The 25,484-nt window shown below is 42.5% G+C and overlaps 1 protein-coding gene and 1 long non-coding RNA gene across 8 annotated transcripts in view; one reads left to right on the top strand and one right to left on the bottom strand.

Annotated features, from left to right (window-relative positions):
- The window catches only part of LOC105832186, a 546,626-nt gene that overhangs the window by 252,644 nt on the left and 268,498 nt on the right, over positions 1-25,484 (top strand). The window lies entirely within an intron of this gene.
- The window catches only part of LOC105833577, a 76,062-nt gene that overhangs the window by 41,582 nt on the left and 8,996 nt on the right, over positions 1-25,484 (bottom strand). Inside the window, exon 2 of the long non-coding RNA XR_004964911.1 lies at positions 22,088-23,011. This is a non-coding gene — a long non-coding RNA (uncharacterized LOC105833577). The remainder of the gene's footprint in view (positions 1-22,087; positions 23,012-25,484) is intronic.

Genomic DNA, 25,484 nt, shown 5'->3' with positions numbered 1-25,484 from the left:
TCTCGCCGCCTTGTTAACGTCTTTCAGGGCACTTGTAAAACGAGGCGAGACGTGTCGTCCGACTCGCGAGACCGCGTTAACGCGGCCGGACAAGGATATTCGCTCGGGCTCCTGCGGAACGGAACTCGGCGTACTCTCGCTGGACGTGCGACATCCAGCTGGACGAGGCATTAGCGCATCCGTTGCCGGCGACATCCGCGGAATGCGAGAGCGCACTCCGGTCCCTGACCACAGGGTGCTAGCCGACGGTGCAATTATATCGCGTGCCACAGAGCCACTCCTTTCATCCGCGTATCTCTTAACCGACTTGAAATAGATCTTCTTAGCGCGAGTCTCGAGTATAAACAGTTTCCTGATAATAAACGACTGACAAAATAGTAGATATTGGTGAACGAAACGTTAGAGATGCGAAGATTAAATGTGTTATGCACTTTTTAATTTTCGACTTTTAATCTTCAAATTTCAAATAACTCTCCAGAATTAAGTTATCGTCGCACTGAGAGAAAAAAATAGTTGCATTAACCATAATTTATAGTTATATTTTTGACCGTAACAATATTTTTATAGTTAAATTAACAATCTAAATTATAGTTAACTTAACACTATATTATTGTTACAATAGCTATAGCATTCGTTCATACAACCATATGTATGGTTAAATGTGCCATAATTGTGATTTATGTATGGTAGAAATTATCTTAATTTATAGTAAACTTTTTAGTTTATAGTAAAATTTTTACCCTGTTTGGCACAACTATACATATATGGTTATTTACACTAACATTATAGCAATAATAACTATAAAAATGATATTTGCAACTATAATTATTTTACTATTCAATTATAGTTGCAAATACTGAACACTTTTCTCTCAGTGCGACATAAAGTTTTTTCTTGATAAAGTAAAATTGAAAATTTTGAACTCTCAAATAGTACAGTTATTCTTAAAGAGTGTTGGCGAGGAGTCACCAAAACGCCTCGATATTTCAGCGATACAGATGTCCCGCGGGATTTTCCCTTTTCCATGAAAAATCGCGATTCGGCTTGAGGTTTTTTGGAAAGAGAAGGGCGCAGCCTATACAAGGAGCCGAGCCCGCAGAGTCGTTCCAATTCAACGAAAGATGGAAGAGCAGGGCGAGATTCCATCGGGAGAGAGCTGGCGTACACCTTCCCTCCCCTGCCTACCACCAATCTCTCTATTTCTCATTCTTTTCCGGGATTCGGGCTCGGGGAGGAGGACGAGACCCGTGTTCACCGGCGTCGAAGCGAAACTGGAAACCGACCCGACGTCTCCCCGGCGACACGGCGGAATTCGCGGAAGGGCGGAGAAACGCAATTCCCTTAGGAATCCGTCGTGCGTATACGGAAGCGGCGGAAATATTGCACGGCAACAAATAAGAATATGTATCGCGCGTCTTACCCCCTTAGGTGTACGGGCGCGCGCGACATTTTCTCCTCTCCGTTTCCGAGGCGGGAGACAACGAGCGGAGTGGTTCCCGAAAATTCGGGAATTCTAGCTCGTCCCGGGCGAAGCCCCTTCGCGATCGCGAAAAAAAGTCCGACGATTTTTCTCCGCGTAATTCGACAACTCGTAATTCAGCGGATTCGAAGGGTGACGTCCGTAAATGCTCCCCGAGTGATTCATATACCTTATATACCTGATATGCCATTTCTGGAAAATTTTTTGGAGGAAAAATTTACTGAGGCGTGTGCGTCGCCTGTGTGATCCTCGCTGACATTTCGCACCTCGTTACTTGATATTTATGTGATCTTTTTTTTTTATTCTATAATTATACATGAGGTTAACGCGTTAGTAATTTATTCGTTCCACGTGACACATCAAAATTTGTGCGTCCGTACGTTACCTCAACGGTGCTGTTGGCGCGATTTGGAAGCTACTATACGATGTATAGTGCGAGGATGACTCGACATTACTAAGTTTATGCCTTATACTTATTCTTTGCCATAAACACCCTAGACCCATTCGTTCTTGCGGCGTCGCAGTTTTCGAAGCGAAGGTGACTCGCCAGAAATATCCAAGAATGTCGACGTTGTCAAACTGTGGTTCGCTCGTGCCAGTTTACGTAATACTAATTACTTACGGGAAGGCGTTAATGCACGACCCGTGTTTCTTCCGGAAATTCTTCGTCTAACGAAGCTTAATTAGTCGGATCATTAGCCGCGGCGCGTTTCGGGCACGTTAGATCTTCGATGTACGCCCGTCTCTAAATTTAAAGTTCGCGAAGTAACAGCCGAGCTCCTGCCTCTCTTTTAATTATCCTTCCTTGCGCGCGCGAGCAATTAACGACACGTATATTTTGAATTCTATTGATCATCGTTAATATTTATATCGGTTTTAGCGTCGCGCGATAACCATGAAATATTTATCGATCCTCGGTCCTATACGATCGCGCGACTCATTAATAAATCTCGTTTAACAGTAGACTTTGGTCCACTTGTAGTGTTTATTAATCCGCTCGCCATTATTACGGGCGCGTCCTCTCTCATGCAGTGCGCCCATATAGTGGTTATTACTATCCTATCGACCCTCATTCGAGCTAATGGCCCACGCTGTAAATTACACGGGCCGGCACTTAGGTTATCGCCGATAAAAGTACATTATTCTTTACATTAACCTTAATCGAGCATCCCCGGCGATTTATTAGATCGTAACTGCCATTTCCGGATGCTCGCATAAACCAAGTTTGTTACTTATCCCGCGGCGAGTGTTACATTGTAGTTATTAGCATGACGTCTTTTTTATACCGTGCCAGGTATTGATCTGTGTATTGCAAGGAATTAGCAAAGCTTGTGAACAGGAAAGAGAAGCCTGCGAAAATCAGCTCTTTAGTCATATCGCTCATTTAGTCCACAACAATGGCTTAACCAAAACATTTTCATTATTTAGTAATCTGTAAAAAGAGAATTTTGATGAGTATTCGTGTACTGAGAGTGAAGAGCTAACGATACTTTTAATCGTTACACCAAAACCGCATTTAAAAGTAACATAAAATTGTAACGATTTAAAATATTCAAAAAATGGTTAAAACCATTTTTAACTTGCATTATTGCAACAAGTAAACGTTACCAAAGAAATATTTTATCAAAAAATATCGATTTGCGCTGTAGAAAAATTTTATTATATTCTTCTTTTGTGTGTTCCTCAATTAAATAAATATTAAACAGATCGCTGTTTCTGCATATCATTACTGAAAAACACGCTTGTAGCCGTTGCTTCTACTTTTTTCCATATATCGAATATAAATGTTAGTTTTCCATCTCGCGATTTAAGCTGATCCTCGGCAAACTCAATTTACCGCGTTATATCCAGCGAATACAGGATAATACATATAACATATATATTAGTGTTTAATTATGTCGTACGCGAGCTGCTTATGACGTATAGCGCTGTTTCCCTTAGATTTACATATTATAGTGAATCGGTAGCGCTACACCGCTATAACAATATTGCAAATATTCATTTCGTATCGTAATAGTCGTTCGCTCAGTAATTCTCTGACTTCTATCTATATCGCATCCGTTTATGTACTTCATCACCGTTCAACCGTAGAAGATTTTATTGCTATCAACTATCGAGTTCCATTCATCCTAATGACGGAATAAGGCGGTATCGTTGATCGGATCACGGCGATAGGAGCCACGCGATTGGATTGGTAGTGAACCGGGATAATCGTTCGGCGCCTTCGCAGCAGTTTTCAGCTCCGCGTTTTCGGCCACGTCATCGTGCCGTATTTGGGATTAATTGCGTTGTTGCGGCACAGAGAAACGGCGGGATCGTTTCGATTCCGGTGCGATGAGGCTGACGGCGGCGAAATAGGCGACCAAAAGGCAAGCGAGAAACGGCCTTTCGGCCTGGAAGGGGTTGTGGAACATTTTGGTACGACGGCAGCGGCCGGTTGATCTGATTATGTTAATGCACATCGGACTCTCTCGATTGATAATTGCATCGGGAATCGCGGACGCGCGGAGCCAGAACAGCATCTCGCCGGCCTCGGCTCCCGCGAGTGATTATCTATGCTAAACGCTCGGCTCGTTAATTGCTCCGGCGTGCGTTCATCTGCAGTCGCATGCATCGTCGTCCACCTGCAACTTTTTTTTTTTCTGGAGAAGACAACGATGCAGAATCTTTTTAACCAAGCCTCCTTTTATCCGTGAAATATATCGGAGCTGCATTTTTTTACACTTAGTTGGAAAATGATGTTGTTTTAATGTCTTTTGAATAAAAAAGGTTGGTAATAATAATGAAGCTTTAGTGACATAATTTTAATTAAATTTTTGATTAATATAGCGACATATATTTAGTAATGTTTATTAATTATATTAATAGCCAAGTATAATGATAATAGATATTACTAAATATTTGATTATATTAATCGAACATTTAATTGAAATTGTTTTACTAAAATTTAGTAGTGAGCTTACAACTCACTAAGCACAATTATTATTATCAAACTCTTTTTTTAGTGTTTTCACGATTAAACATTAAATCATTTGAATACCCATTTGGGCTTTATTGCATCTGACGTACGTAACTTTATAGATTCAAGAATTATGAGAACGTTTAATAAAACTTTCATTGGAAATTCGATGGTTAGTGTGTGAGATTCTATCGTGCAGGAAATTGGACGAACTGAAAGCGATTCGGGCATTTAATTGGTTGTCATTGGAAGAGAAGCGTTGCGTAAAATTCATCAACATTTTTTATGCTACCTCGAATGGTAGTATTTAAACGTCGGCTCTAACGGCGTGAATGAAAATTACGGGACACCTCACATAATAAGCCGGAAGGGCGCAAATAGCGGGACGCAATTGGGCGCGGCGACATATAGCGCTTTATCATCCGCGTCATGAAAATTACAGTAATCACTGCTAATTCGACTGTTTAATTAGTCACCGACCGGAGGAGTAAACTATAAAATTGCACGCCCATATGCGTGTGTTATTTACTTTATTGTAAAGCGTGATATATTTGTCTGAATTTTGATTTAAAAAATTTCCATATACAGATAAATCTGTAATAATTCAATAAAAATCATGTTCGCGATTTCGTTTACACGCCGTCGATTTGAGGCGTGTAAAATATCCGTTAAATCATTTCTGTCACAATGCCTGACATAATTATAGAATTGTGAAGAGATAATTAGAAGATAATTATCAATTATCAGAACGTTGCTATAAAAAAATATAACATAAAAAAAGATAATGAATATGTAATCTCCACGTGACTTTTTACTAAATTCTAATTTGCAATTTTTTTATGAAAAAAATATCGTTTGCAAAAATATAATATATGCCCTTGCCTCAATATACATGTTTATTGCGCTTGAATCGGATTTTTTGAAAACTTTATCCGTTTTTTCGATATGCAGCAATCATTTTTATGAAATCCGACGGAGAGCCCTTGTACAAGGGCGATATGGAGCCGTGGTGTAAACGCGGAGAAAAACGATCGTTTCGTACATACGCGTGCGAGCACGTGCAAGCACCGACCGCGGAAACCGCTCTGTTTTTTCAATTCCGAGTTTGACTCGCGCATTAATTCGCCCTCCGTACACAATTCTTTTACCGCCACGCGGCCTCGTCGCCGATTCTGAATGCAAAACCCGCGCGAATCGAAGCAATCAGCGGGTGGCGATGTTTGCGCAGTTAGATTCGACAACAATCCTCGCGCGTTGTTTCGGCGCGTGTTCTTCCTGCCGTATTTTCTCCCTATTCTATGCCTCTCTCTCTCTCTCTCTCTCTCTCTCTCTCTCTCTCTCTCCGATCATATATACGCGCATATAGGACGTATCAAAAGTTGAATAATAATTTTAGATTTTTTTCGCGAATTTAAAGCCTATTATCATGTGTCAAATATATTACTATTATTAAAGATACATTTGTGAAAAGAAAAAAAATGTTTGCTGAAAATTAAAGCGCTCATGTGTCAATAAAATCTACTTCGAAATTACTTAAAAAGATTTTGTTCCAATTCTATTAATTAATTCGTAAACATTATATCACCATTCACTTTATAATTCTCAAGTAATTGAACGCAATGAAAATTGAACAAATGACATTTTCCTCTCCCCGTCGTCGATACCTACAATCAACTTTGATGCACCCTGTACGCGAGCGTTACGTACTCTTTTTTTTTTTGTCGTCTTCTCGCACAGCCGCGTAGAATTTGTTGTTGCTAACTGTTTAGCCGAATCAATCTCTCGCCCGCACGCGAGCTCTCGCTCGCCCGCCCTGTGCACGTGGGAGGAAATAATTAAAAGTTAGTGTTTGCTAAACGAAAGCAATCGGTTGCCCATCAGCGGCAACAAGCGAATTCAATTATAAACCCCGACTCGCCCCGCGGGACCGTGGCATTTTTTTTCTCTCTCTCGCGGCTAAACTCTCGTCCGATCAGTGATGTGGACGACGTCAACCGACACGTTCAAAGACGCGGAGGGCTACCGAGAGGATTCTCGCGGCATAAGGAGAGTTGCTCCTGACCTCTATCGCTTGTCAGACTTTAATTGGAAGTCCACGTGACAATGACTACCTTTTCTTGCCGCCTCTCGATTTTCCTGATTCCATCTCGAAGCAGACGAGACTCCAAATCTTGGACCGCTTGTGCGATATTCGGCGATCATTCAGGTCGACCTTCCGAATCGATCTCTCAATACTCGGTGAAGATTATCGGAAAATTTTTCCCGGCGTTTCTCCCTTCTTACTTCTTTCGTCCCGCGAGAATCGAGACCGGAGAACTTAATCTCTGCCTGGATCGAGTAGATCTTTAATCTCCACCCGGTGAAAAAAGAAATGCGAACTCCCGTCGTCATAGACGTCGGGGAGATTAAAAGCCACGGCGACGACGGGATTGGTCTCCGTTTTCTTAGGTGCGGGTCAATATTCCGCGGATCACTTCGTTATCGGCGGTAACGACTCCCTCTTTTACATCCCGCCGCCCGATCATATTTCCAATTAGAGCGAGAATTAACTTTTAATCCGTGCAAAACGATCGTGCCAGAAAAAAACCTCGCTGTTGAATAGCGTTTTATTGATTGCCGCGCGATATCGGGTGGGGGATAAAATTCTCGTTAACCTAGAATTATCAACTTTGTGAAATCGCACAGTTAAGGGTAGCTAAAGAGTTAGAGCGTTGCGTTCGGCCGAAAACAGTGCTTTACACAATGCGCACGAAGGAGAAGATTTGCGATGAGTCCGGGAGCAGTTTTTGCCGAGCGAAAATTTCAATGGTACTTTACTTGTAAATTATTTATCATTAGAGATATTAACGAGTCTTGGCAAGTTGAATTTTTTTAAATTACGTCGTTTAGCTTGTTATACAATCATCGAAGCGCAGGTGAAAATGAAGCCGGGCGAATTTTCCACGTGAGCAAAGTGAAAAAACGAAGATTTGTCCCATCGCGATAAAAATCACTTCTCTCACCGAAAAGAAGGATCGGAGTAATACGAAAGCCGGGAGGGAGCGAAAGAGAGAGAGAGAGAGAGAGAGAGAGAGAGAGAGAGAGAGAGAGAGAGAGAGAGAGACAAAAAAAATACATTGGACAAAACATGGCGCGTGCCACCGATCTATCACTGATCCGTCGCAAAATCTGGAAATCCTGCTGGATGAGGGTAGCGCCGGGGGGATCAAAGGACACGTCCAATTATCGGCTGTCACAAAGTACTCGAGAGTAATGGTGCGAGTGCAAGCGAGCTCTCGCCTTGCCTCCACCGCACTCAACTTTGACCTGGATCACCAGGATTTTCGTCCTTTCTCGTCGTCCGACAGTGACGAACGACGGCGAGCTGGAAGCCACGATCGAGATCGGTAAAAAATGGGAAGTTTGTCACGTTAATACCGATCTAATTTAGCACCGTGTAACATTGATTTAGTATGACTCGAGTTTGCTTCTATTCATTTTTCTCCAATTAAATTATCTTAATGGTTTTGGTGTAAAAAGGTCGCTGCGTTTTATTTAACAGGTAAACTCTTAATGCAAAATTTTACTTATTTTATGAATTAATCATTGAGTCTGCGATTTTATCGTTCATAGTTTAACGATATTAATCTTTGAAACATTTCGTATAGTTGTGAAAATATTTGAAATCTGCACTTGTGTGTGTGTGTGTGTGTGTGTGTGTGTGTGTGTGTGTGTGTGTGTGTGTGTGTGTGTTGTGTATGCATACTTTTTCTCGGACGAGAACTGTCCGAATGTAATTGTTGCTTGTTAGCGAGGTTGTGCGTACTCGTAAAAACGTCTACCACAATATTGGATCACACAATAACATTATACTTTCAAAAGGGCCGCATGCAAAATTCATTGACACAACCGCGTCCGTTGACGAGTGACTCGATTATTCAATTTTCGCCGAGCACTTTTTCGTCGAGTCGCCGAGGGACCGGCGAATGAATCGCCGATTGCAGTTTAAAACCATTTACATTCGCCTGTGGCCCATGAACCGCCCGTAAATACCAAATATGTTCCATTTACTGCTTACAAAATTTGCTGAATGGGCATTCAGAAAACGCGCCCTCACGCGCGGCCCGCACGCATCGACGATGCGTGCGTGCACTCCGGGGTCAATAGGAACGATGATGAGCAGCATGATGACTATACGCCCGACGAATCGCTCCATTATTGATAACCGGAAAAATAAAATCACCGTTTTAGACAGATGTCCATGTTTTTTACGGCGTCGTAAACGAACAGCGGGTTTCGGTAAAATGATGAAACGATTGCGAGGCGATGAATTGCATCGGACATTCACGGGCAGTAAAATTACCGGATTTATAGGAGAATACTGAATTACGCATGCTTGAGCAATTGAAATTACTTTTACTACATAGACAGAGAGAGAGAGAGAGAGAGGGAGAGTGAAATTTATTTTACAAAAGCTATAACGAGTGAAGAACAATAATCCCAGAGAGGTCCAATAAATATGAAAATTTATATCCGTAATATAAAAGAATAATATGTGATTTCTACACAGAGACGTGTGTTTCATCCGAGGTTCAAAATTCACCGGAGGTTTAACTAACGCCGCCCCTAATTGCTACGATTTTAACGACCTTCGCCGTTGAACTGGGGGCCTCTAATCTCGAGCGAGAATCATTAACGAGATCGAAATAAGCGCGATTTCTTCCCTCCTTCGTAAAGGAGCTTTATGCCAGGCGAGAGTCGCTGCGTGATTTAAACGCTGGCACGTGACGGCGTCAAAGGGGTTTACCTGGCGCGAGATGGAGATGGAACAAAAGCTTTCCCTGGCACGTGTGCAACGTGCTCGAGATCCTATCGTTATGCAACCGACTCCGAGGTGGGGGAGGGGGCGCGTAGGTAGATAGGTAAGAGATGGTTTCCGCTTGGGGTTGGAGGCAGGCCACGAAGCGGGCGAAGTAACGAGAGCCGTAGATCAGGCTCAAGTCCTCCCCGTCGCGCTCTTTCTTTCGGGGATTCGGTCGAAGCGCCGCAGAATTATAGACTCTTTCGACGGCGCGCGAAGAGAGAATAGCTCTCCCGTCTCGCGTGTCGTAGAGAAAGAGAGCCGTCCTTCCAATATACCACTCGTTCTCTCGGAGAGATTTCGCGAGAACCGTTGTTTCATCGTGCAATGGAATAACTGACGCGCTATTATTACCGCTAGTTGAATCCGCATCGATTTCGCATTGCGCGGATAATTATGATCGATTTGTTAATAATTATATATATATAGTATACACGTATTTTGATATAATTAATCTCGTGTAACTTTGTTGATATTATCTTTGCGAGAAATTTATCTGTGGCGTAATTAATGAGAGAGCCCTTTAATACAGATGTTGAATATCAAAGAAGTTTGGCAGGGTGAATTGAATATCTACCGAACTAATATGTTTTCGAATTTCGATTCAAACCTAAAGAAAAGAAAAGCGAGACAACAGAGAGTTTGTTCGTGTCGCGCGTTGACGCTAGCGGCGACTCGTCGATAAAGAGAGGAACAGACGGTCTTTACGACTCGTCGTTGATCGTCACTGTTTCATTAACGGCCGAATGGAAGCTGTGCTATTTTACCCTTTTTTTTTTTTGTTCCGCTCTCACGCGACACCCCCAACAGCTACCGTAAAGTCATGAAAGAGACGTTTTCCAATCTCGGTCTTCAAAGAGTCCGATAAACTCCAGTTATTTTCTCCCCCCCCCCTTTCTTCGCTTCAATCGCACGGTGTTCGAGAACCATTCTCCTTCTCCTCGCCGGTAGCAACCTCGTTTACTCTCTCGAAATAATCGGACACCGATTCTTTCTTGATTGTTTATCACAGGTGAATGCCGCACAAAAAAAAAAAGAAACTGTGCTATTTCCGCGTAGTAATCCTTCTTACCGTTCGACACATATTCGCCGAATTGTATTCCGCCTTTTATTTTGCTGTATTTCTTTCAAGTGGACGTATCGCGCTGCTTTAAGAGAATGCTGACAGAGACTTCAATTTTATCTCCATAACGCGTGAAAGTAATTTTTTTATAAATAGACTCACGCGATGACTGCTCCTCTCGTTCTCGAGGGGGAGGGGAAAGTGCTCCTTTTTTTCCGCAAATTCGACGCATTCCTCCGTTTTGGCGAGAATCACGAAGACAGGGCGATGCCGCTTAATTTTAGCGACGGAGACGACGAATGGCGGCCTGTGATCCCAACGGGACATATATTTTCGAGTCGACGGGACGCGTCGACTGCGCGGCAGCGAGCCACGACGCCACGCGTCCACGCCGGAATCACTCGGCACGTCGTTGGGATGCCATCGAGACGCGCACGAAATTTGCCCTTCGCTGTTACCATCCCCGCTCCTTCCCCTCTAATCCCTTAACGAGTTGCGTGAAACGCGCTCCGTGAATGAACTGCATTGGATCGCAAGAGACATTGCTTTTTATAATCTAAAGATAAATAAAGCATTGATTCTATCTTTCTCTTAAGATAAACTCATATAAAAATAAAATAGCTGACACATAATTAAAAAGACATGAAAAAAGTTCTTAAAGAATTAAAATAGAGGTGATAGAATAAATTCAGTGATTGAAAATCCAACGTCAAAGATCTCCAATCCGGTGTCAAAGATCTTCAAAATTTTTATAATTGCATAAAAAATAACTTATGAGGAATTAAAATATTCCTTTTAACGAGTAAAAATTTGTGATGTGTCCTGAAACAATAAGAAAATATGAAAAACTTATTCAAGTTCTTGGAATCTTTAATGAAAGGTGAGAAACGTGAAAAGAGATTAATGCGAAATCATTTCAGGAATTTCTAAAGTGACGGCTTATCATTCGTCGCTTATGGAGGTCGGTTCGTATGCGGTCGTGAAACAAGGATGGCCCGCACGCGCATAATATTTAAACCGGACGTTTCTCTTTCGCATCGTGCGTGTGCGTCTCGGAGATGCGTCAGCGCCTCGGAATGCAAATATCGCATTATCGGGACACACGAGGCGGGTTAACTACCGCTGATATATCGCCACGATGAGATGCCCCCTTCGGCAGATACGCGCGTAACATTTAGAATTCACGGCGATATACAAACGCACGAATGCAAAAGAGACGCTCGTACGCAAGGTGCTTGGCTGAAGTAGTGTGACTGAATCATGCGGCGTCGTATCCTTCAACCGCGCAGCGACGGCGATGTGATTTACGACGATATGCGTGGCAACGTTCTGCGTGGGTCTTCTTTTTATAAACATATTTATAAAACGAAAGTCGGATATACTATTTTTACATAGTAACTTCGGGACTCCAATGTGAGAGAAGTATTATAAAAATAATGCAGATACAATCCGATATTAACGAAATATTAAATGAGAACTTTTGACTTTTTTTCGAGCACTCTCGAGTCGACCTAGTTTCTTTCCAGATAACAGCATTTTCTCATATAATATAGTTTCTCTCTCTCTCTCTCTCTCTCTCTCTCTCTCTCTCTCTCTCTCTCTCTCTCTCTCTCTCTCTCTGTCCGATACTCTTGAAGATATAAGAGCTATCATTATTTTCCACGGATGGATGAAGGTACGCTATTGTGCCGGGAAGAGAAATATAATGTTGAAATGAACTCGCCACGTCACGGTAACAAGCGGAATTCTAAGCAGTAAGGTTCGCGATAAAGCAAGTGGCTTCTCGAGAGTACATCACGGACCGGAACTTTATTTATCGGAGGTTGTATCGCAAGGTACGAGCGTCATCACGTGCATCCGTGACTGGTGTATCAATCTTTCGATTATTCAACGATAATTTGCGATCTACTAAAAAAAAAGGAGTTAGATCTGGTTTCGCTTTATTATAGAGTTGTTAAAAGGTTCGTTTGGCATCTCGTAAGAAGGAAACTGTAGGATACATTTATCAAACGTCTATGAAATATTATCTCGATTATCTTATATCTTCGAAAAAATACGAAGAATAGAAGTAGATTTCAGTTTCTGGAGTTTAAGATACGGAACGAAGACTGTAATCTCGTCTTTGGGAATAATTAGTAAGCGATTATAAAAAAAAGATTGTGCGAGTTTCGAGCTAATTCAGCGACGCCTCGTATGCGGTATGTGGAAGTTACTATTCAATGTCGAGAATAATTGGCACTTCATGCGAGGAAAGAAGAGTAGGAGTGTTAATCCTTCTCGATGAGCAAAGGGAAAATGTCGAGAATGCGGGTCACGTTAACAAGCGACACGAAGAGTCCACGGCGAAACAATCTCGGTCGACTGCGGCGCGACTTATTTATCGAAAGACTCTCGCTGCGGTTGCACGCGAAAATCCAGCGGGGCGTGCCATCGTATCAATCTCTCCGGTCGTTGTCTTTGATCTGCTAAAATAGCTGCCGTGCACTCGCTCGCTGTCGTCGGTCGAGGATTTAACGTGGCTCATGCGAGGTCGAGGAAGATCTGCCCGATTAAATTCTAGCCGGAAAAAGAAGAGGACGAACGAGTAAAACGGAGCCAGAGAGTAAAGCGAGCGAGCGAGCGAGAGAGAGAGAGAGAGAGAGAAGAAAAATGGAGAGGATGCATGAGAATCGAACAGAAGGAACTTATATTTGCCTTCTGAAATAAGTTCATGAGGGCTCGCATAAAATTTGCAGAATTGTACATGAAAAATATATAAGAGTCCTTATGATAATTGTGCTATAAAAATATAAAAATAATAAAGATAATTAGAATAAAATATAAAAAATAATGAGCGATAATAAGATATAAGTGGATAAATACATGAAGCGAGAGTAAGTTGAATGGGAAAAAATGGAAGCTAAGTATTAAAACAGCTCGAGCACCCAGTTATTAAAGGCAAGTCTCCCGGAATTTTCAGTAATTATTTAGTATTATCTTCCTTCGAACGATATTTTTCCCAAGCCCTTCAATTTCTTTTTGAAGACGATAAACGAATCGAAGAATGAGTAAGAAGTATTAATAAGAATGATGAGAGATCAATTAGACTTTGTTATATTAACGATTTATTTTTAAGATTTTATTGCTCACACGGAGCTAATTTGTCAATATTATCTTTATTAAATATTATAATTGTATAAAAATATTGGAACCGCAGATTTTTTGATAGATCTATCGATACTATCATCTTGAGATTATTTCATCTTTTCTCTAATTAGTTTCCTAATATTTATTTTCTAATATTCAGAAACAATGATTTTTTTACAAATATAAGCAAATATTTATTAAATATTCTCTTCTAATAATCATTTACACATTATTCAAAAAAATATAACATCAATATACATGGCTTTTTTTCTCATACAAGTACGCGAATCCGTTTTTCGTTCATCTACGTTCTTACAGTCTTAAAAACCAATTTTAAGAGAAGACGCTACTTCGACCGTTCGATCAAAATCCAATTTTTTCCTCGCAAAAAGGGCGCTTCCAGCTGTTACTCGAGCCCCTCTCCCGGCTGCTAGGATACAACTTGGAACACGCCTCGTCAGGACTTACAAAGGCGAAGAAGGGATACCCCTGAAGAGGAGGCGGGTCAGGACAAAGCTTGTGCAGGCAGACGACAGCCACGAAGACGAAAAAGAAAAAGATAAGGGAGAACAGAGAAAGGGGGAGGGACGCGTCGTTCTGACGGACTTAGGTCGATGCAATTTTCGCGAGGATCCATTAAGGCGCTGGGCGCAATTAGTGGGTGCCTTAACAAGGCCATTGTCGCGCCCGGCGTCCTGTCGTCCTATCTCTTGCCTTATCCCCTCAACCGGTCCCTCCCTCGTCTCGCGATTTTACTTGCGAATTTAATTTTCCTTTTTCCTAGCCCCGTCCCCGAAACGGCCGTCAAAGGGGTGGCGGCTTCCAGGCCGCGCCTAGAGGGTTATCGGCCTGGAGCCGCATCGGGTTTCATTAAGAGCATTGTGCGCGGGGGAAGGGGAAGGGATGGCGTGCTCGTCACGCGGCAGGGTTGGTCTGCGAGGGGGTGCGGGAAAGATTGTCTCGCCGGTCCAAACAATCTCTGTCAGGTTGAGGCAGGCTGGATTCGATACTCTACCGCTGGCAAGCGGTAATTTTCTCTGTTTACCTCATTGTTAGCGTGCAGAGCACGTTGCACTAAACCTTGACTCTATTTGAGCATTCGCTAACAATTTGTGCTCGATAACAATCGCGATATGCCGATTCAATAGACTGCTCGTAATTGCGAAAGCGTATTAATAATACGTCGAGTTTAATTAAAACACAACGCGTAGTGTGTTTAGTGCATTTTTCTAAGAAAAACCTCTTACCTCATGCCAGAGTTCGATTTCTTTCGGTCGATCTGTAATTTCTGCGGGGCCAGTTCTCGAAACCAAGTTGTTGGCGCTGAAGTTTCGAATTGGGTAATAACGATTTAAGTACGCGAGTTGCCGGTAGAGAGTCAATGTCCGTGAATATACACGCGGGCAATAAACGCGCGTGTTCCAGGCGCGGAAAGAGTCGATTAATCGGCTCGATTAATGCCGCACGGTGAAATTCAGCGAGCGTGTGTCCGGCTCTCTCGCGCGATAATTGCGGACCCGGCCGAAATTTCGTCAAAGCGGATCGTTATTATAAGGGCGTTAATTCAGGATCCAGAGAGTGCCGGAGAGCGCGTTGTTGCGCGAACGAACTAGGCCGGGCCGCGCACAAGTGCACCACTTGATTAATTCAATTAAAACGCGCGTCCGCCCGCCCGCTCGCTCGCTCGCTCGTGCCAGCACGGCGCGGCGGTCGGCATTTCGCGCGAATAATTAATCTTAGCGCGAAATTACTACCGGAGGAGGCCGCGCGGTGATTGTCCGGATGAAGTGCCGTCGGTGCGGTTCATAATTATGCGTTTCTGGTCGTTTTGCGCCGCGGCGGCGGCGGCGGCGGCGGTGAGAACGAGCTGCTTGAAAACGAATTAAACGATGCCTAGCGTGCACCTAGCACGACGCCGCTCCGCGCCGCGCCGCGCCGGTATTCTCGCCAAAAAGGAAAAAGGAATCGCGTGCGAGTTTTACAGTGGCGTTGTTATTCGAGTAATATATCCCCCGGCTTATATGGATGGCGATGCGAAACGAGATACGAAGCGCTGAAAGCACGCAGTTTCGTAATTAAAAAAAAAAATGGAGGAGAGAACAAGTTCCCGAACCCCCAGCCTCAATATTTAGAGAGCTTAATTTTGAACATCGTCACAATGAAACGTGTGCTTCACATTTTATGACTCCCTCTGATAATTATTGATCGATTCAGTCGAGAATTTAATGGGGAGATACCAGATAATAGATTCTGTTAATGAAATTAAATTATATTTATTACGAAAATTTAACCGCCGTGAAATTATGTCGCTTACTCCCGCAAGCTCCCGGGAGGGAGGCTCTGAAACGGGTGTCCGGCGGAATTCGAGCATCTCGCGCGTCCCGCTAGCGAACTCGGCGAATTTAATTATAGCCGACGATCCGCGCTGCCTTTTCTATGAGCTCGCTCGCTATTAATCTCGCGGTACGACCGAGAGCAGCACACCGAATTTATTAATCGCGACGAGAAGAGGCGGCCGCCTTATAAGCGTCGACGTTGTTGGTTAGCGCGCGAAAACGCGGTCGAACGATAAATCAGATTTACGAGCGCGCGCTCGCTCGCTCGCTCGCTCGCTCGCTCGTTCGCGTCCCGAAATTATTATCCGCGCCGCGATCCCAGCCGCCAGATAAAAACGCGAGCGCTAATTATTTCGCGGCTACGTCCTACGTCGTGTTCTCCATTTGTTCGCCGCTCGTGACTTATTGGCGGCGATGTAAAGTCGGATCACCAAGGCCAAGCAATAAACCCAGTACCCTACCGTTCACACGCTCATTGAAGCGAGAATTGATCATCCGCGTTCGTTTGTCGCGATGCGTAGTGGCGCGAATGTGCCGTGCTGCATGCCGTTTTTATTTCCGCGAATCCGCAGAATTAACTTCGCCCAGGGAATATTTCACGATGACGGAGGGTGCGCGAAATCAGCAGTTGGTGCACGTACTTTCCGACGTTTGAATAGCGAACGGAGATCCTTTTTTATGGTCGACTTTGTCGTTTTAGCGAATTTGTTATGACGGATGGAGACGAGAGGGTTCGTACTCCCCCCCTCCCCTCCCGGGGTTTAAATTGAGGAAAAGAATAGGTCGTAAAGAGCAGCGAAATAAAGCGAGGAGCGTTTCGCGAAGCGTTCGTAAGACTGCATGTTGAAGATATAGGTCGTAAGAATGATTATAACTTGACAAGTAAAGAAAGAAAGAAAGAAAGAAAGAAAGAAAGAAAGAAAGAGAACGAAATTCGTTAGGCAACTCCTTTTGGGACTGCAATTACAAGAGTCGTGGGGAATGTGTTTCTTCAGCTGCCGTTCGCGAGCGTAGAAAAAAAGAAACGACGACAGTGCGCAAACAGACGAAAGATTCACTCTAATGCCACTCTTTTTTTCCGCTCTCTCGTTTAACGAAACACGTGGAGAATGCGTTATATGAGGGCGCCAAAAAAGTGCAACTTTGCGCCGCGTTCATTAGCGAGAATATACAGCTTGGTAAAGTGTACTGGAGTGCGGCGAAATTTAAGATTATTCCTCGGTTAATTGTTGGGCGGCTGCTTTAAAAATAATTGAGCATTGAAATTCCAGAAATTTAACGTTTGTAGAGAAAGACGAAAGGGTTTTTTTTTGTTAAAAAAAAAAATAAATAAAACTACACATTGGCGCGAAAGGCTCGATATACGGAGTGAAATGAGCTTCGAAACACAACACGGGATGGTTATATTCTGTATAATGTGTGTCGTGTTCGCTGTTTATGGGAATCGAATGTTCCCTGTGAGTCAGACCGAGTCTGCCTCGCACCGACGAGAGCTGACCGCTCCCGTTAATGGATTTGACAAGATTGAATTATAGACCACGCCGCCGTCCGTCTGTCCGTCGTCGGCAATACGTTGCGAAGCGGGGCCCGAGGGGTACCGACGGCCCATTCGAAAGTAATGAAGCAGGGGGCCGACACACACACACACACACACACACACACACACACAGTTTAATACACAGTGGACACACGCGACCGCTGCCGATAATTGCACCGCGCGTCGGAAATTTCGTGTCGATTTATCGCCCAGCCGCGGAAAAAGCAAGTACGACGGCAACAGGAGGGGAGACGGCGGGACGTTGGTCGGTCAAGGGGGAGGCGATAATGAAACGACGGGGTTTATTGCCGACGACTTTCTCGAGAAGAGTGTATATACGGGGCGGTCCTTAGTGCCTGTCCGAGGCTTCCGGGAAAATGGCCGTTCCGACGGATTACCAATCTAATCGAATGTTTGCCGCAAAAAGTTTATCGCGGCTCTCTCTCTCTCTCTCTCTTGCGAATTTCAGTAGTAAATCTGAAATAATTCAAGAGGAATCGATATTGCTTTTAAGAATTTATTATCAAGTTTTGCGAATTGTTTAAGAATAGATTTAGAAGAAATAATTATTAATATATACCGTGCACAAGTAATTCATACTGTATAATAAAACCGTCCCTGATTTTTTTTTAATTGTATAGAAATAATCTATCTTTAATAATCTAATATGATATTCTTGTCTTTTTGTTGCAGGTAAGAATTATATCTGATGTGGACAGTGTGTCGGACAATCATCAACGCACAAGTCATATAGGTATTTAAATCATTAATGTAATTTTAGAAAGGAAACTTACATACCTTACGTTTAGATGAGAAAAGGTACGAATGTACAATGAGATTAATATTTCAATAGGACGCGAGAACATTATAGTGCCTTCATCAACGAAAAATTAGAAAAGCGCGACCGTCGACAAACCATTGTTTTTCTGGCGCCTGAATATACATGAGCGGAGTACGATCGCGTAAGCTAACAGAGCGCGCGAAATAGCCCCGGAAAGAGAACCCTGGAACCTCTCCTGGTAATTACGGACGTCGTGACTAATTTCTCAGGGAGAATTAGGACAGCCGGCATTTCCTTAAGAGAATGAGATCCGAAGTGAGACGTTCGGTGGCAGTATTTCAGTTACTTTCATTAGACCCTCGGCGGGAAAAGGGGATAGTAAAGAGCAGGGAGGCCGGGATCTAATGGGGGTAGGACTTTGACCTCAATTGGCCTCAAACAATTTGCCTGAAGGCCGGTCCGCTCGGTACTACTCGATCGTAACACTCCTTATGCGAATTTATGCGTACGCTCTTTTCGAAGACTCTTGGCAATGGATTCTATGTTCGGGGAACACGGAACAACATTTTTTAAGATTTTACAATTTTTAAGATTTACCTCGAATTTTAAAATTAAAAGAACAAATAAGTTTTATTAATTTGAACAACTTAATGTACGTTTAGCAATTATTCGTGTAATCTAGACATTACGTTTTAACATTTGTCAATTGAAAAACTTTGAAACATACTGCTAAGATAGTTATCGGTGGCTTTGGCCTTCAATATGAATATTAGGAGCGAAACGGAAACTTTTTCCGAACCGCTGCCTCTAGATTCGGTGTCCATAACTTTCTTGTTTTCACCCCGTCTAGTATTCTCAAGAGTAAGTTTCGAGTTTCGCGTTAAAACCGGCGGCCGTACACGCAGGTCGGCGTAAAAATTGCCAGAGTCGAATCGAAAGGAGAGATCGCAAGGGAAACTTTACTTTTCCATTTCCGCACCCGGGTAACCGGAAACGCGCGCAGTTACGGCAGTCTTGGCCGTACGAACGAACTTACGAACGCGCCGAGACCCCCGCACGCGATAATAACGCCCCTAAATTGGCGGTACCGGTGGCGCAAAGTCCGGGTGTCCGTGTGTACGCGCGCGGCGCACCATGCGCGGCCTCAATGCCCGAAAGTTCTGTCTTTTATTATCCTACTAAGATTACATGTTCTCGCGCGAACTTGCGAGCTTAACGGTAAAGGAAGTCGTACTCGCACCGCCGAGAAGTAGATTTCGCTCGGTCGACTCATCTAACTGCAGTTGCGGATCCGTTCGGCTCTGTTTGCAGTATTTCGGAGGCGCTTTCGAAGGTACCTGCAGCCCCCGCCGTAATAGGTCGAGTCTATTAAGGCGAGCGACAGTAACACCGGGCTGAAAATTAGACTCTAACATTTCTCAACGCGGTAACGCTTGTTCATAGTTAACGTCCCACATTGATTATGTACGAGCCGCGATAACGAGGGCAACGAAAACGACGATTGAAAATCGGCTTTGTCTAACTTATTGCCTAAAACGTTACACTGATTTTTCGAAACGACAAGCAAATCGTTTGTCTTTATTTTGAAAGACGGGATAAAAATCTACGTTGATTAAACATTAAAATGTAAGTCCGCCAATTTCTCCACAATAAAGAGTTGAAAAAACATTAGCGCATTTCAAATGATGAGATCGTACACGATCATAATTGAATCGGTCTCGATGCTTCCAGCGAGATTGCCAACCTTTGCGGTCGTGCATATCGCCGTGCGGTAGCTTATTATTGTTTGATTACCCTACAGGAGTTTGTAAGCAAGCAAAGGGTTGCAACGAGATTGGATGGCAAACGCGTTGCTTAACTGAACGATCGCTTACGTATGAAGTGATTGCACGTCTCCGCTATACATGTGCATTCGCGCGTGCAGCTGTGCAAAGTGAGGTCTGGCGTACCGTGTATTGAGGGATCTTAGTTACTTCATTTATGTTGACCAACAAACAAAGGAAATACAATAAACAAAATCTAATTTGAAAGCATTACAGACATTACTAAATGATTCTTTTCCTATAATAGTGCATTGTAGAAGTTTTTTAATCGATTGCACCTTTGTTGTTATTTTTATTACCTGTAAATATAATTTTTTATTGCAATATCTTATCTCACGCAGAATCTCATTACTTTCAAATAAAATAATTATAAAATAAAAATACTTTTTCATACAATTTATTATTTTTTAGATTATCCTAATATTTTCTGCAACGAATAGAAAAAATGTGCTTCGATGTTAATCCGTTAAAGAATTTTCATATGCCAAAATAATCTTTATCTTACGAGAGTGAAATTTCAACTGAAACGCTTGCCGTCCAATCGTCTGGGAGCCGGAATTCAACTCTTCACCAAACGTACGATTCCGTCTATCGGCCATGCACGTTTCCCATTTCGCGTACGGTAAACAGCTCTAAATAGAAATCACCTATCCCGAGCGATATCGGTACGCGATATAGCGAGTGGCAGGCTAGCCGGCTAGCGCAGCTGCTTGAGACGTTTCCGTCTTTCAGCGACTGCAAAGTTATACTTTATGCGGGGGTTACTAGAGCGATGGGAGTTCCCGGCCGGTTGGCAACCGGCGAAAGGACCTCTGTCCCGGAAAACTTCCGTACGCTATATCGAACAGGCGAGAATCCATCCGTCCCACATCTATCGCATCTCTGCACGGACATAGAGTGAGAGAGGGGAGGGGAAGAGTTCTCGAGATTTCTTTTTCCGTCTACTGGCATCGAGTCGACATATCGGGGGTGAGATATATCGGCCACGCTTTGACGATGCACTTGCACAACGCGTTGGGAAAACTCGCACATGCCGAGTATCGAGATATCGATGCAGGGGGACGAAGCTGTGGAAGACACGCGATTCGTTGTGTTTGCGCGAATAATGCTTTCAGAAATGAAAATTCTTACGGATAACTTTCGCGCTATTTTATATGCTTCTATATTATCACGAAAGAGTCTTCGATGACAAGAAAGTTTAAGCTAGCGCAAGCATAGAATTTTTAACCTAAACTAGATGAGAGGAACCTTTATAATATTTGTCATATTTACTTATTAAGAATTTTTTAATTATTGTATCACAATTTTGTTTGAAAGACAATTGATATTATTAATATTTAAGAATTTAATTTATGATTTATTAATCCGATGACAAAGCGAATAACACTGTGAAAAAGAGTATATAAAATTATAGAAATAATATGTGTTAAAATTACACAATTGATAATGAAATATATAAATTTTTTTAATATTTTTTTAAACTGTGCAAATATATCTTTTTATTAAACAAAGAATTATATATTTGCAGTATTGAAAATAAAAATACTAAAAAATTTTATATATTTTATATATTTCCGCTGTAAATTGTGTAATTTCCCAAATATTATTTATACAATTTTACATAATTTTTTACAGTGAACCATCGCATAAAAAGCGGTTGCAGAGAATCTAGACAAAGAGAACTTACGAGAGAATCTCCGGTAACAAGCTATAATCGTCTCGGGGATCATTACCGTTTCTCCGCTTTATGGACAACAACCACCACGTGGATTTGAGATCACATGGCACTCGGTTGAGTCATATAATATAAAGCTTATTGCACACCTCTTGTTTGCGGACTAAAGTGCTACAATTAATTCTTTGACCAGAATAACTTTCAACATTGTAAAAAATTGCATTGTTTCTTCATTTATCTAATGGAATAGAAAAGTTAAGACGATTTATCACCCTGGAATAATGGATCATCTTAACTATTAACTATAATCTTAAAAAATAAAAAGAGAGTAGATTTCTTAATATATTTCTTATATATATTATTCATCTATCCTTAAAAAATTTTTTTTCTAAAGTAAAAAAATCTTTTTAGTGTCTGTTAAAAAAAAACTACTGTAAAAATGAAGAAAATTTTTAAGTTTAAAGTACCTTTTTCGATGGAGTGTTTCTCTTTCAACTTCAAAAACATCGTTCGATGGAAACATCCTTTCTTCATCCACTTGTAATAATAAACACTTTTGCTGGTTAACAGTGCAAGCGGTGTAATCAACAAGGGGTCTGCGATCGAGTTCGCTAACTACGCGGACACTCGCGGAAAACGTACAGGTTTACACGTGTAAACACGTGCGCATAGGACCCTGTTGGATCGTAAGACGTATCCGTGCACAAGGCTAACCGGAGCGAAGGAGTCGGCTGGCTGCTGTTTCACTTGGTCATTGCGGTTAGGGGAAACATGGGTACTGTTCATCCTACCACGTTTCGCGATCCGTTTCCTTCCGCTGCTCTCTCTCTCTCTCTCTTTCTCTCTCCCCCTCATCCTCTCCTCGGTGTCCTATTCCCTTTTCGTACAGTAGAACTGTACTTTGACGTGAATTAAATACCTCGGAGACGCTTATGTGGTATCGCAATCCCGCCTTCGTTCGCGCGAACGAGCACCTTTTCGTCCGGTCTCTTTTCCCTGGTTGCCGTCGCACGCCGACGAGAGCATTCGCTTCTGCCGTCGTCGTGAAATAATTATGACGCTCTCGTTTCCTAGTCCGTGGGGCAAACGGAATCCCGATGTAACCGCGGCGAAATGCAATTAACCCTCCGGTATCATAACCCGATTACTCCCTTACCTCTTTTACGCGCGGTGTTCCGGAACTGGCCGTCCCTTTGAGCAACGTGCACTTATCCCTCGCGAAAACTTGATCTTCTTTCGTAGTTTCGAATTTTCAGAGTTAACTCTCTACCATTAACGGAGACTGAGTTACCACGCTGCAGTTCTCTAACGTAAGTTGCACGACCATAAGTTTTAATCCAGAATTATTTATGTTGCCGTTTCCCGTCTATTACTTCCACTAGTCCTAGTGCCTGAAACGACAAAGAAAGTTATTTATTCAATATTTAGAACACACACACACACACGAGAAACATCTACAATTTTATCGTTTTTTTTCAACAGCATAAAGATTAAATGCCATAGAAAAATTTTTCCAGTTAAATTCTCATTTGTCATTGTTTTTCTCCCTTTGTCCAATAACAGGTTCGATCGAGATTATTTCGCTGCAAAATTCTACTCTCGTATACTTCTTATTCTTCGTATTCGTCATAAATAGTTTATCTCCTAGTTTCGCACGACACTTTGTGGATTGGCCTCGTGTGCGCGTCCTACTGTCTGTAGTTTTTGCGCGCTTCAGCGCGACGGAGTCGACGCGCGCGCCTGTCATAAAGCTCGCGTCATAAATGTATCGTGAAAAGTGGAAACGAAAATAGTTTTGACACATCGTTAACCGTTGACTGAGCGCACACGCGCCGCGTAAAAGCCCCAGTCGGCGTATAACCCCGACTTATAACTTATAAGAAGCGTCCTGGCCGGCCGCCAGGTCCATTCGCCGATGGCCGCTACTAGATTTATGTTTGAGTAATATCCGTTTCGTTCCTCACGCATACGCACAGGGATTAGACGGGTCTGCCGTTTTACGAAATAAAGAACGCGCTTCTGAAAACGATTGACGTCTAATTCTCGCTTTAGATAAAAATAGAGAGTACGCTTGTACGTTTTCACAAGAACAGTTAATAACTGAAATAAGATTTTTGTTAAACTTCGTTTATATAAAAAAAATCACGTATAATATAAATTGTATATATATATATATATATATATATATATATATATATATCAGATACGTCTTAATAATTTAGTTTTGTACCGTGAAAAAAAAACCGATAAATTTATGTGACAGTTAAATATATGAAGTAAATGGCTGGAATATTTTTTTTCTCAATCAACTCCTTTACGATCGCGGAATAGAATACGGTGATATTCTTTACGTTTCTTGGAGTTCGCGGGGAAAAATTTCGCCGAGCGTGCCGGGTTTCCGCATGCGGCAAAAGGGATCGGGCCCTTAAGCCAAATCGAAGGAGCCAGTTCGAGCGTGAACGAAGAAGTTCCGGGTTCTGCCTTCCGGCTCAAAGCCCCTCCCCCCTCCTCTTCCTCTCCTCTCTCACGAGCTTCCACTCGAACGGTAGATAGGACGGCTTGTTACACTGATTTACTTACAGGACCGGTGCTTGGTTCGTTACCTGTCCCCGAGACTGTAATATTATAAGGAAGTGTATGTGGATATAGGTGTACGGTAAGTTCGCCGCGGGGCCGGAATTTCGCACGCGGATATATCCGTGGCGCTTTCCGGAAACCGGTGAGAGAATGAACTTATCGGCAAATTGAAACGTCAAATTCATTTTGCGCCAAGGACTTGTTATCGCTGGGTATTGCTGGGAAAACGGATATAGGCTTCCAACAGAATTTTGTTCTGAGAGAGAGAGAGAGAGAGAGAGAGAGAGAGAGAGAGAGAGAGAGAGAGAGAGAGAGAGAGAGAGAGAGAGAGAGAGAAAGAGAAAAAGGATTACCGGTTCGTTTTCATTCGGTTGATGGCGCGCGCGTTATTTTTCCGCGACGTTATATTCAATTTCCTATTTAATTCTGTACCGTATATGATGGCAGGACAAAGACCCAGCGAAGCGCTTTTGTATAAAAAATTCCTCTACTCATTATGAAGATAGTTATGAAAGTGGGAATTGAAGTGCTTCCAAAAAGCATTTATGTAAAATATAGTTTGCATTGTTATTGGTCTAAATTGACCTAAAAATTTTTCTTCTAATATATAATAATTTTGTCTGTGCAAACTATCACTGTCATTATAAAAAGTTATTATATTCATTCATTTATATTTCTGAATCTATTATTTTCATTTTTTTTAAATTGTTTTATTGTAATTAATTGTTATCGTAATATTGTTATAATTATCAATATTATGATAATATTAATTGAGGTTGATACATGATTCCTTCTTCTTCTTGTAATTTTCGTACAAAACTTGTATGTTTTCTCTTGTAATTTATATGTTAATAATAAAAAGGAATATATTTTGCATTTTATTATTATTTCGCATCCGTTGTTCGTAAATCAGCCAGTAACGTAGCATCGACAGTCCTCGAGGTCTTGATCAAGCGATCCATTATCTCCTTGCTTTACTCGGAGTAAAAGCGGGCGTGTTGCATTTCTGGAGGCAGTGCTGCTATACCGTTGCTAGAACGATGCCGGAAAGGGCCGGCGGCAGCGGTAGCGACGGCGGTGGTGTAAAATGTGAGCCCATAACTATCCGGCTCGGTATATCCTTCGGTAACGTTATCTATCCCCGCGGTTAAGCCAGACGCAGACGTAACGGCGTTCCTCCACCGGCGGTCGACCTAATCCGCAAATCCCGGGACACGTCCCGATCCATTGCTCCGGATATCCCTCACGCCGGTGGAAGTTGCCGCCGGCAGCTTGCGGTAAAAGCTC

This window comes from Monomorium pharaonis, chromosome 1 (assembly GCF_013373865.1).
Source record: "Monomorium pharaonis isolate MP-MQ-018 chromosome 1, ASM1337386v2, whole genome shotgun sequence".
In the NCBI taxonomy this organism is placed as follows: Eukaryota; Metazoa; Arthropoda; class Insecta; order Hymenoptera; family Formicidae; genus Monomorium; species Monomorium pharaonis.
Note: the sequence above shows the minus strand (reverse complement) of the source record. Positions and strands in the feature narration are given on the sequence as shown.